Source organism: Paralichthys olivaceus, chromosome 17 (assembly GCF_024713975.1).
Source record: "Paralichthys olivaceus isolate ysfri-2021 chromosome 17, ASM2471397v2, whole genome shotgun sequence".
In the NCBI taxonomy this organism is placed as follows: domain Eukaryota; kingdom Metazoa; phylum Chordata; class Actinopteri; order Pleuronectiformes; family Paralichthyidae; genus Paralichthys; species Paralichthys olivaceus.
This window is the reverse complement of record NC_091109.1, coordinates 1381597-1396036: the sequence shown is the minus strand read 5'-3', so window position 1 is coordinate 1396036 and position 14440 is coordinate 1381597. Positions and strand designations below refer to the sequence as shown.

The following is a 14440-nucleotide window of genomic DNA, read 5'->3' as shown; positions in this document are numbered from 1 at the left end:
AAGAAATCCCTGCTCTTACTTTTTGCCATTGTTTTTTTTTTTTGTTCATAGTATTTTCTGCAACTAAGCAACCAACTGCAAATGGACAATCTGCTTTCTGTTTTCACTGACACATGCACAACCAGTGTATTAGCGTTGCCCTAGTTTAAATTACATTTCTGTTCAAAGCAAAAGAAAATATATGTGTCCAGCAGCACACAAAGAGGACACAGTAGTGTGAGTAGCAGTGATGCAAATATGCAAAATATATTATTTACAAACTACAATGGCACTCAGACGAGCATTTACCGCCTGCAATTAAGGCCCAACAGTTCTCTTTAAATTCAATCAAGCTGCACACACTCAGATATCAGTTAGAGCAGCGTTAAAGAAAGTAATAAAAAATTCCTTAGCCTAAATTAAGGATGGCCCATGACCATCATTCAACAAGGTTCGTGAAAATCCATTAAGTAGTCTTGATTAAAAACGAACAAACAAAGGGACAGGGTTGAAGACAGGTAATTAAAGGTCCCATAGGCTGTAGTGAATGTTTCTTCTGCTTGAGACAGGTCAGGAGTGTCTGAAAAGAGAGAGAACAACACGGGGGGTGAATAATATATATGAATGTTGGAAACAAATCTAAAATCCTAATGCAAAACGTGTTTTCTCGTGGGCTGGTCAGTAACAAGGTTCATCATCCCTCTGAGTTTTACCAAAACAGAAGCTTCTCGAGCTTCAGATTTTATGCAAAGGAATAGTTTGACATTTTACCAGACGCCGTTTATCTGCCCTTCAATCACAGATGAGCATTTTCCACTGTCATTGCATAACGCCAGTGAAAAGTCTGTCAGCGTTAAAGAGCCACTTCAGTGGTGCAACACTGAAACAAATAAAAGGCAGCTGCAACGCCTCAAAGCGTCGAACAGTAAATAACAGTGTTGTCTGCATAGAACTTAAACGCAGCACATATCACTCAGGACTGACAGCCCTGTGCAGAGAGACGCCTGCAGCACAAATCAATTGCACACACCGAGTTGTTAACAGGAAGAAGGAGGCAGCCTGATCTGACAGATGCACCACGTAAAATCCAAATTTGATACATAACAGCACCATAAAGCTGTCACATCTATCAGTTACACAGCTACTCAGGTCCAACACACAATTAACCATCAAATCAATAATACCCCTCTGCTCAATTACCCCATGAGCGACAGCTGCCGAGACATGTAGGGAGGAAATAATGAAGTCAGGAAGGGTGTGACATCTCACCTCAGTGTGGATATTGTTCTGAATGTCGCTTTTGCTTAGAGATTCTGAAGAATCGATGTTTGTTCATCAGCAAGATAAAAAACACTGACTTTTGTGAAACTCGATGGACGGATGAGACACGAGTCAAGAAAGAACCAATTACATCTTTGGCAAAGATCCAGATGAAAAAATTGATCCAGAAATGTTTTATCACTTTGTTTAGCATTGCAAAATGATGAATGTTTTTTTTTTGTTATTTTTCACACTGATTTCTCAGAGAATAATTCATGGATCTTGGAAAAAATTAAAAAAACAGGCATATTACGTGCAAATTAAAGGCCTATTGTCATTTAGGGTTAATTCATTTATCCCCAAAATATTGTAGCTCCATAATGTTCCCTGTGAATGTTCTCTTTAACTGGCCCCCACATGACTTGTTAGAGATGAGCAGTAGATAGTAGATATACTGTATAAAAGAAAAAAGAAAGAGAACTGATTTGTCATAAAATAAATAGTGGAAAATCAAGATGTGTGGATTGTTCTCCAAAAAACAAAAATGTTGAAAAATGGCCGATGTTGAAATGTGACAGAGAATGAAAAAGAAATCTTTGATCCACATCCACACTAAAGTTTTCTAAATTGGCCCATCCCTCCCATCCTTCATAGGAGTCTGTGAATATTAATAAATGTCAGTCGCCTGTGCATGTTTGATCAATGAATTATTCTTTATGGAAAAATGTTGAAAAATGTCTTATTTCACAATGTCCTGGATCCGCCCTCTGATCCATGTGGTAGATTCTATGTAATTGTGCTAACTAACAGACAAACAAACGCAGGTGAAAACAACCTCCTTGGCGGAGGTCATCATCTGATCAGGGTCGTTACTAGAACCGCTCATCAGCCTGTCAGAAGCCATCATTTATTCCCGATGTGGGGAAGGTCACCAGTCGTCCGTTTGCCTGTGCGGAGCTAAGATAGCAGCGAGGAAGATCCTCAGTTATTCTGCCGGTGACAGGAGAGCGATTATTGGTGAATTGCCTCCTAGAGACTCTCAATTACCGAGCCGATTCCTCCCTCTTACGAATTTTACCGTTTCAAATGGAGTGCAGAGGAAACGCAGAGGCCGTAAGTCATCGCTAATGACGCTGCTGTTCTTCCCCCTGTTAAATACGACTTGCTCCCAGCTTCAGTGGTCTATCATGACGTTGTAAACAAATAACCGATCATGACAGATTGCTGGCAGGGTTAAAGAAATATAATTATTGCTTCATTAGTCACTGTCACTAATGACTTATCAACGATCCAGTGTTTACCCAGAGCAGCGACAGGTGTGACAGTTGGTATTGATTCATCAGCAAAGCAGACTGTACAGCAAATAACCAATGGCGGAGCTCAGAAACAACCCCCAGACTGACTGCTGGGAAGCAGGTGGGCATCAGCTGCCCTCATACATCACAGCACTAACAGCCTCCTCTGCAGACAGCGGGGGTAAGAGGGAGCTGGAAAAACTATCAATAGAAATTAGACAAAAAGAGAGAACGAGAGGGGGAACAGAGAGGCCTGAAAAACAGATCTAACCGCTGAAAGGAAGAAGGGAAAAAAAAAAGAAAAAGGTGATGTAAGAAGAAAAAGACGGCTGTAAGTAAAACAAAAGAGTCAGCTGCTGGAGTCGTGCATGAACAGCTGGTGCCAAAGACAGAGTTGAGGACAAAGTGGGTTCTGTTTGGACTGGAGCCGGGCCAAAGCTGGGCCGGGTTAGGCAGGCAGGGAGCGCTGCCAACACCAGAAGAGGCCTACGGGAAGATCATTATATAACCGAGAAGGGAAACCTCACAGGCACAACCGAGATGCTCTTGACTCCCTAATGATATGACTCGGTTTAAACCCCATGTCAGAGGAGAAGGCCAGGAGACGCTGAAAAAGAAAGAAAGGCGTCTATAAAAAGACGAGGGGGAAGGAGCAGAGGACTTGCAGAGAATGCAGTCTATTGTTTATCCATTAACCACCGCTGCAGAAACCATGGTGCCTGCGCTTCTTCACTCTTCTCCCACTTCAAAACAAACCACACACTGGTTCATATGAATATATAATTACACTATATGGAAAGTCTGCCTCTTGCAGCACAGGTACCAGGCCTCGGATGGAAAATATTACAGAAAACTGTCCTTTTTGATTCAGTTTCACCAGAACGTTTTAAAGAAATGTGGTTTTGATTCTGCACTATTGAAGACTTTCCCTATTTTGTAGGGAAAGTGAAAATCAACTCTTTTTTTTTGTTGTTGCCCTTTTAACAAAGAAAATATTGATTTCATGAAGTTCAATGGAATAATGAAATCACCACCCTCAGATGGAATAAAGACAACATCAATATGACTTTTTACAATTCAAGACAAGCAGTGATGCACTTTTCTCCATTTTAGAGCGACTGAATTACAAATGATAGTTGGTATCGTTTAAAAAAGTGACACGCAGCACCTGGTTTTGCCTCAGTGAACTCCACACTCTTTCCTTTTTTGTGAGATATTTGACGGCGTGCCAGCCTTCCTCATATATGGCCCAGTTTGGCAGTAGCACTCTTACAGCAGCACCTCGCTGAACTCTGACTAATACTCTCTCTATGCATTTAAAATCAGAGGCCATTGTCCCCATGTCTCTGAGATTTAGGACAAGTTAAAGGCCCTGATGTCTGGAAGTAGCACTTTAAAAAAAAATGAAGACTGAGCTTCTCTGTGAGCTCTTTCATTAGGTCGAGAGGCACCGAGCCAACTTACAAGCTACAGAATTACATAAGAGAGGCTGTTAAGACACACTGACTCATTTTGCCTGTGTGTTTCCACATCGTAAAAAGTTATGTTTTTTACGGTTCTGATTGATACACAATGAGAACTGTACAGAGGAGCCTTCAGGCCGAAGCTCGTGAAATCAACGAGACCATTGTCGATCTTGTCATGGACAGAGTACAAGACAAAGAGCGGAGACGTCTACAAGCTTTTCTGCATAGAAGCAAGACTGACAAATGATGTGGCTGCATCTTTGTGGTCAGTCTGTGTCTCTTTGCATCGCTGTTTTGTCTCTTCCATACATTTTATGTCTCTGTGTAGCAGCTTTGCATTTCTTTATCAAAATTATTTGTCTATGTGGTCATTTTGTGTCTTTCTGGACATCCTTGAGACACTGTTTTAAATTTCTCTAGTAATTTTTATGTCTTTGTGGTCATTTTGTGGACACATTATGTCTCTATGCAACTGTTTTGCATGTCTTTATAGTCATTTTTGTGTCCCATTGGTTATTTTGTGTCTGTCTGACCCTGATGTGTGCCTTTGTGGACATTTTTATGTCTTAATATAGTTGTTTTAAATATCATCTTTAATTTTTCTTTATGGTCGTTTAGTGTGTCTCTGTGTGCACATATTGAGTCTTTGTGTTGCTGTTTTGCATTTTCTTTTTTTCTTCTACATATCTGTGATTATTTAACATGCTGTTTGTTTTCAGTCTCTTTGTAATCATCTGACTGACTTTCTATTTAAAACTGTTCACAGTCAGTCGGCCCCCCCCGGCCCCTCTGGCTCTGTCCGGTGGGCTCGCTCAGTAATCCATCCACAGATCCTGTCATGTTTAATAAGAAATTGACAGTTGTTTGGAGGCGCAGCGTGTTTTCAGTTCATGGATGAATCTGTGCAGCGAGCCTCTTTATGTTTTTTTCTCCACCTGTTCTGATTTCTTGGTGTGTTTTGACCAGTTCTGTTGCATTTATCTAAAGCTGCGTCCCCGGACAGCTGCACCAGGCAGCTGCTGGTTGTGTAGAAAGAGAGCGATGTCCTAACAGTCTGTGGATTCATGCGGCACTTCATGCTCACCCACTGATGGGATGGCAGTGGGGCGCTCGGCAGGACATGCCTCGACTTGTTCCTAATTGTTCATTTGGGGGTTCAAATCCTGCGTAATCCTTGTCTATTTTTCATCTCGTGTGCATGTAGCTCCTCAGTGTAGAGGTGATTAGCTTTGATAAGCAGACACAAGGTCACCAGTGGTGTCATGCTGCCTTTAAGGTAATGAAGGTGAAGCCAATGCATTTTGGTAGGTTAGTGATGTCGAGTGCGTCGCCTGCTGCAAGATGCTTTCGACCACTTGCCAACCGAACACCCACCGACACACATTAACACCCCCCCTATGTCTCCTCACGAGTATTTACCAAAAGTTGCACAAACAAGCTGTGACTGCTAAACACGGACGTACATGGTGTGCTAATCACCACCTTCATTGTCGATTATGCTTCCTTTTATCTGTTCTGCAAGTGACGAGCTGCCGGAGCGCACAGCCAAGTGTTAACATCATGAGCGCGGCAAAAGAAAAGGGGAGGCTTGTTGGCGAAGGCAAATATTCCTGAGTCAGACTGGACTGGGAATACTGCAGCCAGTCAAAGTGAATCAATGCAGTCATCAGTCCCACACTGACTGGTAATGGATGGCCTGGCAATGCTGGCAGTGTAAAAACTTTAGTTGTAGTGTGTTATTAATCATAGGGAGAATTCTACATGATAATTCGTCAGGGAATAATATTTTAATGTGTTTTTCAAATGCTGGAAGGCTGCCACTCGTTTTTTATTTTTTATTGACTGATGTGTTTCTTATGTCTGTTGGGATGTAAATAGAAAATGTCCAAACAGACATGTTGTCCTCTCTTGGTGTCCAGAAAATACGCACAACTTAGATCAGATTTAAAACTATTGCTTCTAATGGACACATCATCAATGTAAAAGCTCTGTACTTGAGTTTCATTACCACTCAGAGCAGGAATACTTCAAATTATGTCTCTGTTACTCAGCAGCAGTAAAAGTCAGCAAATCGTGACTGCAGGAAACATAAAACACTGTAATAGACACTGACTCTCCTGAAACACACTTGTTTTGAATTTAAATCACCTGCTGTCAGGATGAGAAATGTCTTTCGACATTTTCTTAAAAGTCATAAAAACAATTGCACATGCAAAGGCATATAAAGCCAGGAGGGCGTGCACGACTCCTCGCAACATTATCATTCCCTGCACTGACGTGGATTTTGAGTCATGTCATAATAAACGTAGTTTCAAACCTCAGAGTTGGATTTGAGGTTGCAGGGAGCGGCTGAAAATATCAAAAGTTCATCTGGAATGTTTTAACATGGATTCATCTACATTAGTTTGATATATTATGCTTGATCTATAATTCCACTGAAGCGCTGAAGAAAAAGAAAGTAGGAAGCTCAGACAGCTCAACGTCCACCTGTTTGGGTGGTTCTAATCATCATATCATTTTTTTTGTTGAGAAGTTGAAGTTAAAAGGTAATTTGTGACATTGTAAACCAAAAAGGAAAAACTCTTCATTTTGCATTTATTTCATCGTCACCATGCAGCAAATGTACATTTCGTTCCTCCATGTTTGATTCCGGTGTTTCAATCCAGTGTGTCGTCAACCCCCCGCCCTCTCCATGCTGACCTTTGCTCCTGTTATAATTTGCCACGGCCACTAAGGAGATCTGTCACTTGAACTTGACTATGACTTGTTATAAGCAGGGTCATGTTCAAGAGGAGGTGCGGAAAGATGCATAGCACACTGGAGACAGGTTAAATAAACATGGAGAGGAAATAATGATTCTTGGTGTAAACTCTGAAGGATACTTTCTGTGAGCTTTTGGGATTGCAAATATGTGATGTACTGTATATTGATATTTTCTATGAAGAATCACGGCTGTATGAAAAGAGCTTTGGCCCTAGGTGTTGTATGTAATTTCTAGTTTTTGAATGCTTTCATTTGGTTTATTCTAATAAATAACTTATTTTCAAAAGTTGTTTATTGATTTAAAAATTCATTTTTAACTGCAAGTGTTCTCTGATCTCCCTGAGAACCTGAGAGGCAAACTGAGTAATAAGCATAATGGAGCGGTTCAAAATTCATTTCTCACTGTACTGAATCACAGCAGGAGACCAAACAAACTGAATCGTGGTGTTTTTCGTCTTTTATCGTCGTTAACTTTCACCCTCCAAGCTCCACTCACACTCACACACTCCACACCTCAACTCAGAGGTTTCTCCTCTCCGCTATGATCCTCTCTTTGTTTTCTTTCACTCTAATGGCTTCTTTATCATTTCTTCCTCTGTTTTAAAGGCCATGCCGTACTTGACCGGCTGTAAATCTGTTTGGAGACTAATCTGCCACTACCTACCAGCTGCTCTCTTGGCAATCGCCAGGGCCAACATTCCCGTTGCCATGGAGATAACCAGTCACGGCAGTCACACATAAGGCCTGGAGCAGCGCCGAGCGGGCCGTGTGTGGCGAGCGTGTGCGAGTGTGCCAGGATAATGTGCGCGTGTATTATTAGAAGTCAAACCGTGTGGTGTGTCAACTGCCAAAGAAAGAAAAAGGTTCATGATAAACTGCCATTAACAGCTGTTTGTCAGTCTGAGCGAGTTAAGTGGTTACACACCGTGTACGGCACTTCTTTCTGTGCACAGTGTGCACGAGACAGTTGGACCGTAGTCGGTTGAGTGTTGCCTTTTGTGTGGTTGTCTAATTGTAGAAGTCTGTGCAGACCTTTATCCCGTCTGCAGAGACAGGACTGATGGACATAAAGCTCCTTTATCGTCTTCACTCACTCAAACATCACCTGTGTCATTTTGTCAGTAGAGCCAGTGTTGACGGATGACATTAAAATTTAAGTTCAGGGGAGATTCATACCACTCTTAGGTCTTTATGGTCAATATGAAGCTCAACATTTTACTTTAAAAACTCAACAAAACTCAACTGTTGAGACACCACAAGCAGCTAAATCTGCTAAGTTTGCCAAGACAATGATCAGCGACCACAGTTCCGATACATCTATATATGTGTTCATCAGCATAGTTAGCAGGATAATGCAAAAACTTTGAACTGAGCTAACATAAGTTTTTTATATTATGGCATCATTGTTGAGATTTGCTTTCAAGCAACGCGAGATAATGGCTTTCCTTAGAGCGGAGACATTCTCGCGAGGAGACATGTTTATTATCTGTTCTCAGGTGAACGTAGAGACTCGTGAGTATTTTAAGATGAAAAGCAGTTTGTGTTCTTTTATCAGTGTGTTGTCCCGGGCCCTGAACGTGCAGCAGCCGCAGCCAGAAACTGTCACACGTTGAGCCTTTGATGTATTAGAAAGCTGTTCGTGAAAAAATGTGAAGCCGCAAAACCTTTAAATTTAGCCGTTGTGAGTTACACAGAACTACGCAGGTTGACACCAAAAAAAAAACACAAAAGCAGAAAAAATCTATTGTTGTCCATCACAGCCCCGGATGACAACGTAACCTGTGCAGCAGTCTGCTTGATTTCCCTGTGTTTTTCTAGGTATGCATGAGGCCTTTCACTGAATACATCTTATGAAATGTGTAGGAAGGAAGCTGCTGTGGTTTGGTTGCTGCAGAAACCAGGTGAGAACATGTGCTGTGTGTGTGCTCTTGGGTGACATCACACATTCCATGACGTCCACATGGCAACACTGAAAGGACTAGAGGTGAGGGGGCGGGCGCAGAGTTCTCTGAGTTCAATTGATCCTCTTTAAGACCTGGGAGGAAAAATATATAAAGAGAAAAACCAAAGTGTTCCAAATCTAATTTATTTGTTCCTCGCTGACATCACACGTACAGTTTAATCCTCCATCTTTATAAAAGAGCTTGTGCTGTTCTTTTGTTGCAAGAATCAGGTGCTAAATCGACTCCTGATACTGGAACAAAGACTACACACACGTAAACACAATCCAAAAAATACGACGATGGAAAGTGTTCAAATAAAATAAGATGAGTGAAGCACACGGAGATCCAGTCCAACAAACTCCAACTCTACAAATGTTAAATGTGTTAAAATGTTAGAAAGAACAGAAGTGTTACTATTATTCTTCATTATTTGAATGTTTATTATGTTCAGGTTCTTGCACTAATAGCTTCCTTCTATTTGTTTTACATGCATGTGATCTAAATCATATTCACCATGCAGCTATAGACACTTATGTATGAGGGGTTAGTAGTAACTGTATATTTTTTATATATATTTAAAATGTGCTAAGGATCTTTCTGTCTTCTACTAATGATTTTAAAACTGACTCAACGACACCTTGTAATCAAATCTTTTGACAAAAGGATGTAAACTGGAAAATGAATTATAAACCTTCCAGTGGAATTAAAGATTGTGAGTATTCTCTAATCTGAAGGGGCAGTACAGACAATAGGCTGCATCTGAAGACTGATTGTGTTACAGCGCTGTGTCTGGGCTGGTACTGTTTCAAAGTAATTATCCCACACACAAAAATGAAAAGTATCTGCAAATATAACTTTAGTTTCATCACAGGCCTGAGGGAATTCATAAATATCCTCACACGCCCAATCAAACTGTCTCGTGTTAAGTACACAGGCCTGACGCCCCTGGGTGTTTCCCAGCTCTGAACATGAATTTATTATTTAACCACATGTGACTAAGTTTAAGGTCTGATTCTTATTTCTGTGTGTGTGTGTGGGTGTGTGAATTGATTGTTTCAGACATCTGTTGATCTGCTTAAATCAGCATCTTATTGTAACCTGTTGAGTTACTGTGAGCTCAGCGTCGTGTGCTCTGGTATCAGTTCCTGCATCTTAAACCATTAAAGCAATGATCATTAACTCTTTTATTCCAACACTTTGGAAAATGAATCGATTGTTTTTTGTTCTTATGCTATTTTCAGAAAAATAGAAATGAGTCATGTGGGACATCTATAAGCCCTTTAACCCTCGGCCTCTCTGTTATCGCCTGTCTCCATCTTGTTTGGCTGATAACAGTACATAATAGGAAGCAGCCACTTGTCTAGTCTCAAACATGGATTTCCAGTTTCCTGCTTGGCAGACGTGAGTACACCTAGACTGAAACCACCTTGTCCAGACGCTGGAAAGACTATTACATGCTGCTATTCAGGTTCAGCTCCAACTCAGCAGGAATCGCTAAAGATGAACCTCTTAAGCTGCTTTTCACAGGGCTGACAAAACAGCAGTGTGTCCTGTGATGAGGCAATGAATTGTTGTTCAATAGATCTGCAGGAGTCTCTGGTGCCCTAATCTCACAACATCACCACTTGAGATTGATGAGAAAATGAATGATGAGAACACGTACAGCGTCAGGACAGAGAAAACGCGCTGTGAAGAGTCAGCTGGGAAATTTCAACAGCAACAAGCTCCACATTTTATATGGATGTGCAAATGTGCCAAAATCTGCCAAGAGGGTAATTGAATGAATCTGGGATTAAACGAGCGCGGCATGAGTTTCGGCACATTACTCCAAATTAGTCCTTGCACCCTGATTTGCATGCATTCAAATGCACATTGTCATCAGTAAGACGAGTAGAAAATGCATGGAAATGATTGTCGGTGACTTGCCAACGCCAGTCCTTCTCTTTAGTCTCTATTAATCCCCAGCTCCTGGCCTCGGGCCATGGCGGGAATGTGCAGCGGAGGACGCCCGCGTGCCCTCTCTCAGCTGCCTCCTAATCTTACTCCCAGCCACAGACTCGCTCCGACCTCTCGGCCCTGCTTGTGAGGTCCAGCCAATCTTTTCCTCTGGTTCTCTCCTGCCCCCTAAAGCACAGAGAGGAGAATCAGCCTGTGCTGGTCAGACCTGATGATCTCCGGCTGGTTTCCTCAAGGATTTCTGAGTAAAGCACTTGGAAAATGTTATGTACAGCTTCATGTGGATATTTTCCTAATGCATGAACAATGCTATAGGATGAACCTACATTATAATAAACGGTTCTGACTGTAATCTTCCTCGTTGTTGTGTGGATGTCACCAGAAGATAGAAGAGGGAGAAATAGCGCTTGGCAATCAAATATTCCCATGTGCTTGGTTTGTTGGCGTGCTTCTTTGAACCCTCGCGTTTCACATGCATTCCTCTCCCAATAGGAGCTGTCACTTTGTGTGGACATTGTCCCTTCAGTGTGTGTGGCTATATGGAGCGTCTGATGTCCACTCCGGGCCACTTGTCTATGATGTGAATGGGAAGACAATGAGACCCCCAGTGGCTCCCTCTCTCTATGACCCGCCTGGGGTCTGATTTGCCTTGGCAAGGGGGACAGAGGCCCAAAACAAAGCTGAAGGATTCTCCGGTGAAGGGGTGCAGAGGTCAGCCCCAACGCCCAACTAACAGGCCTGTCCTCTGGTTCGGGCTCCTAAATGGGGAAGGAACTCAGAGGCGCAGAGACAATGGGATAAAAGGGACCTCCAAAGCCATTAAATTCTGAGGAAGTGATGGCCGTGAATGATGACAGAGACTGAATAGAGACTCTTGAGGTGGGAGGTACGCTCTATTAATGACCATGGATGCTCCATTATGGCAGCACTGAGAGGTGGTGATGAGGTGGTATATTTTTTCCCATTAGGCCTCTCTTCTCCAAACAAGGAGACAATTCCAGATGCAGGAGTCCTGGTCTGGCCTTGCAGAGATCCCCACTGTGACTCCAGGCGCAGGGGAACAACGTGACACCACCAGGGCCCCGTTAAGGGTATGGATGAGTCAAATTACTGTTTGCGCAACATCAAGCCTTTCACTGCTCCCCTGAAGGACACTTTGATTGATGGACTTTCTCCTTTACATTGAATGTACAAGTGGATGTGGTCAGAGAGTTCATGGCTTCAAAGTGTGAACGATCTGGTTCTGTTCGGTATTCGCATTTCAACTTTAACATTCATAAAGTTTAAAAGGGATCAGCGATGTCGATGGATTCATTATAGTCTGTCAACACGGATATGAAGGACAAACTGCTTGTAATAAAGAACTGCATGTACATTACATGAATCTCAAACATGAAGTTATTCATCTATTGATTAAACCTAATCCCACTGCAGATTTCTTTATTAAACACCTGTCCACTGAATTATATCACCAACATATGTTGCTCGTTTTTCCTCTAGATTAAATGTATTCACTGTTCTCTCAGTATGTACAGTCTGTCCCATATAGACAGATTTAGTATTTCTCCAAAGTAATTGCTGGCCATTAGGTATATCTACATGTTTCTAATAGAAGCAATATCAGTAGTGAGTTTCTAACACTCACATAATGACGTGTTATGATCTTTTGTGTAAGATAACGGTTCTTTTTATGTCCGAGTAATATTCGACCTAATGAATTTTCATTGTGCAATATCCAATTTTCCAGTGCCCTCCACTCCCCCGCTATGAGCGGAAAACTCATTTTCCTCCCGAAACACTTTACCTCCCTCCCTTCACTTCCTTCATACTTCACTATAGGACCTGATTCTGCAGCTGTGATGTCAAAAATAAAACTTTTCCTGTCTGGATCTTTTCCACACCCACATACTGGTCTGTTTTACATGAAAACTTAGGGAGCACAAAACAGTGAAGGCTCCTGGAAAAATGGATTAAATAACTCAAAATGATTAACGATTAAACATTCAATGAGAATTCAGATATATTGGATTAACATCACTTTGAGTACATGTTGATATATGATAGTACATGTGCATGGCTGTGGAAACCATTTTTAAAATTTCTTTTTGAAAAACGAAATATGTAATATAGAAGTATGGTAATTTACCTTCCAGCCGAGAGTTAGATGAGACGATCAATACTGCTCGGGGGGGCAGTTAGCTACTGCAGAGGGAATAATCTCCTCAGCTAAACAGGAAAGAAAATGAATAAATGTGTTTCCCAAATAGAATAATTTAAGCCTAAAATCAAACTATAATTTTAAACACTGATAAACATTTCAAGTGTTTGTCCTAATCTCACTGAGAAGTCCATGTTTTCACTGCACACAGTCTGTGTGTATATGATCTGTGGATTCAAAGGTAACTCTAGATAAATGTTAGAAAGCAGAAGCATGTCTAGACTGCAATTATACAGCCACAAATAGCTTGATTTAAGGAAGCTAGGCACATGTTTTACAGTAAGAGTCCTTAAAAACAACACTCAACAGCTGGCTGTGACTGCTCAACAGTGCTGTCAGGAAGATTTGACTTTTTTTTTCTCCCCCATACAGAAAAATGCACCAGTCTAGCCAAAAATAGGCATTCCACTCTGTGAGGAATTACTTGCAGGATGATATTCTATAGCGGTTCTGCAGAGCTGCACGTGGCTTGAATATTGGGCGGCAAACTTAGAGCGGAGATATGGAATGCGGCCTTATGGCCTCCAGCAACAGCAACACATTTAGAGCACACTTGGCCATTTGCATAGATCAGGTCAACAACACAGCCAAACACAAGCTCAGTGCATGTGCAGACCACTCCTGCACACTCCGCTGGTCCTCCGACTGATGGCACTTTCAAGAGAAAAGGCCCCTATGCACTTAAGTGCACTTATGGCGTCTTTTGGGTTTAGTGCTTCACGTGTTGTTGCCTTTTCTGCACAGAAATGAGGAGATGCCAGAGGATTCCTTGTCAAAGCATGGGTTGGACCAGGGTGTATATACCAACGTCTTTATCCTCCAGAGTTGGTTCACAATGCAGCAGAGACAGAGGAAGGTGAATCCACTGGTATCTGATCAAAGCACATGCACTAAACCTTTCACCAAGGGAGCAGCAGACTGTCTGCACATGGAGATCCCTGCTGCTGACTGGGTTAAACAGGCTGCAGTGGGAGTAACAGAGGGGATCACCCAGACTATTAACTAGCTGTACGCTGCTAATATGCTAATGTTAATATGCTCATCACCATTCACATGTTGGCGCAAAGGATTTAGCTCAGACGAGGAGCTCTTTAATAAGGGTCCGATTTCCCCCCTGGGACACGAATGAATGATAGACAGGGCTGAAGTTAAAGCTGCGGTGATTGACGTAAACAGTGAGGTCTGTTCGGGTAAAAAAAGATGATCTGAAAACACATGATCAAGCAAGTTGTATTTAAAAAAGATGTGAGTGGATGTATATGCAAAGAAGACATTTAAACTTCTGTGTGAAATACAGCATTTGAAAGTGTTGTTTAACGTTTTGGAAATGTTAAATTATCATTGAATGCTAGCGTTATCCATTTTCAATTATTAAGATATTTCAATTATCTTTATACCACATGAAGTACAGATGAAAACAGAAATCAGCATGGAAAAATATGAGAGATGTGTATCTGTTATAACCCATCTACAGTGCATGCTTCTTGTTTCACAGCCTTTGTTTGTTAATTAAATTGGGAATTTGCTTTTGTGTCCGGTGCACTGCAGCATGCATAATTT

The 14440-nt window shown here is 41.7% G+C and overlaps 2 long non-coding RNA genes across 2 annotated transcripts in view; one reads left to right on the top strand and one right to left on the bottom strand.

Annotated features, from left to right (window-relative positions):
* Positions 1 to 14440, top strand: part of LOC138405258 (uncharacterized) — a 43426-nt gene that overhangs the window by 21229 nt on the left and 7757 nt on the right. The gene's annotated exons all lie outside the window — the stretch shown is intronic.
* Positions 460 to 12947, bottom strand: LOC138405257 (uncharacterized). Its single transcript, XR_011238946.1, has 2 exons — positions 12809 to 12947; positions 460 to 559 (listed from the first exon to the last, which is right to left on the bottom strand). It is a non-coding gene; the product is annotated as an uncharacterized lncRNA (long non-coding RNA).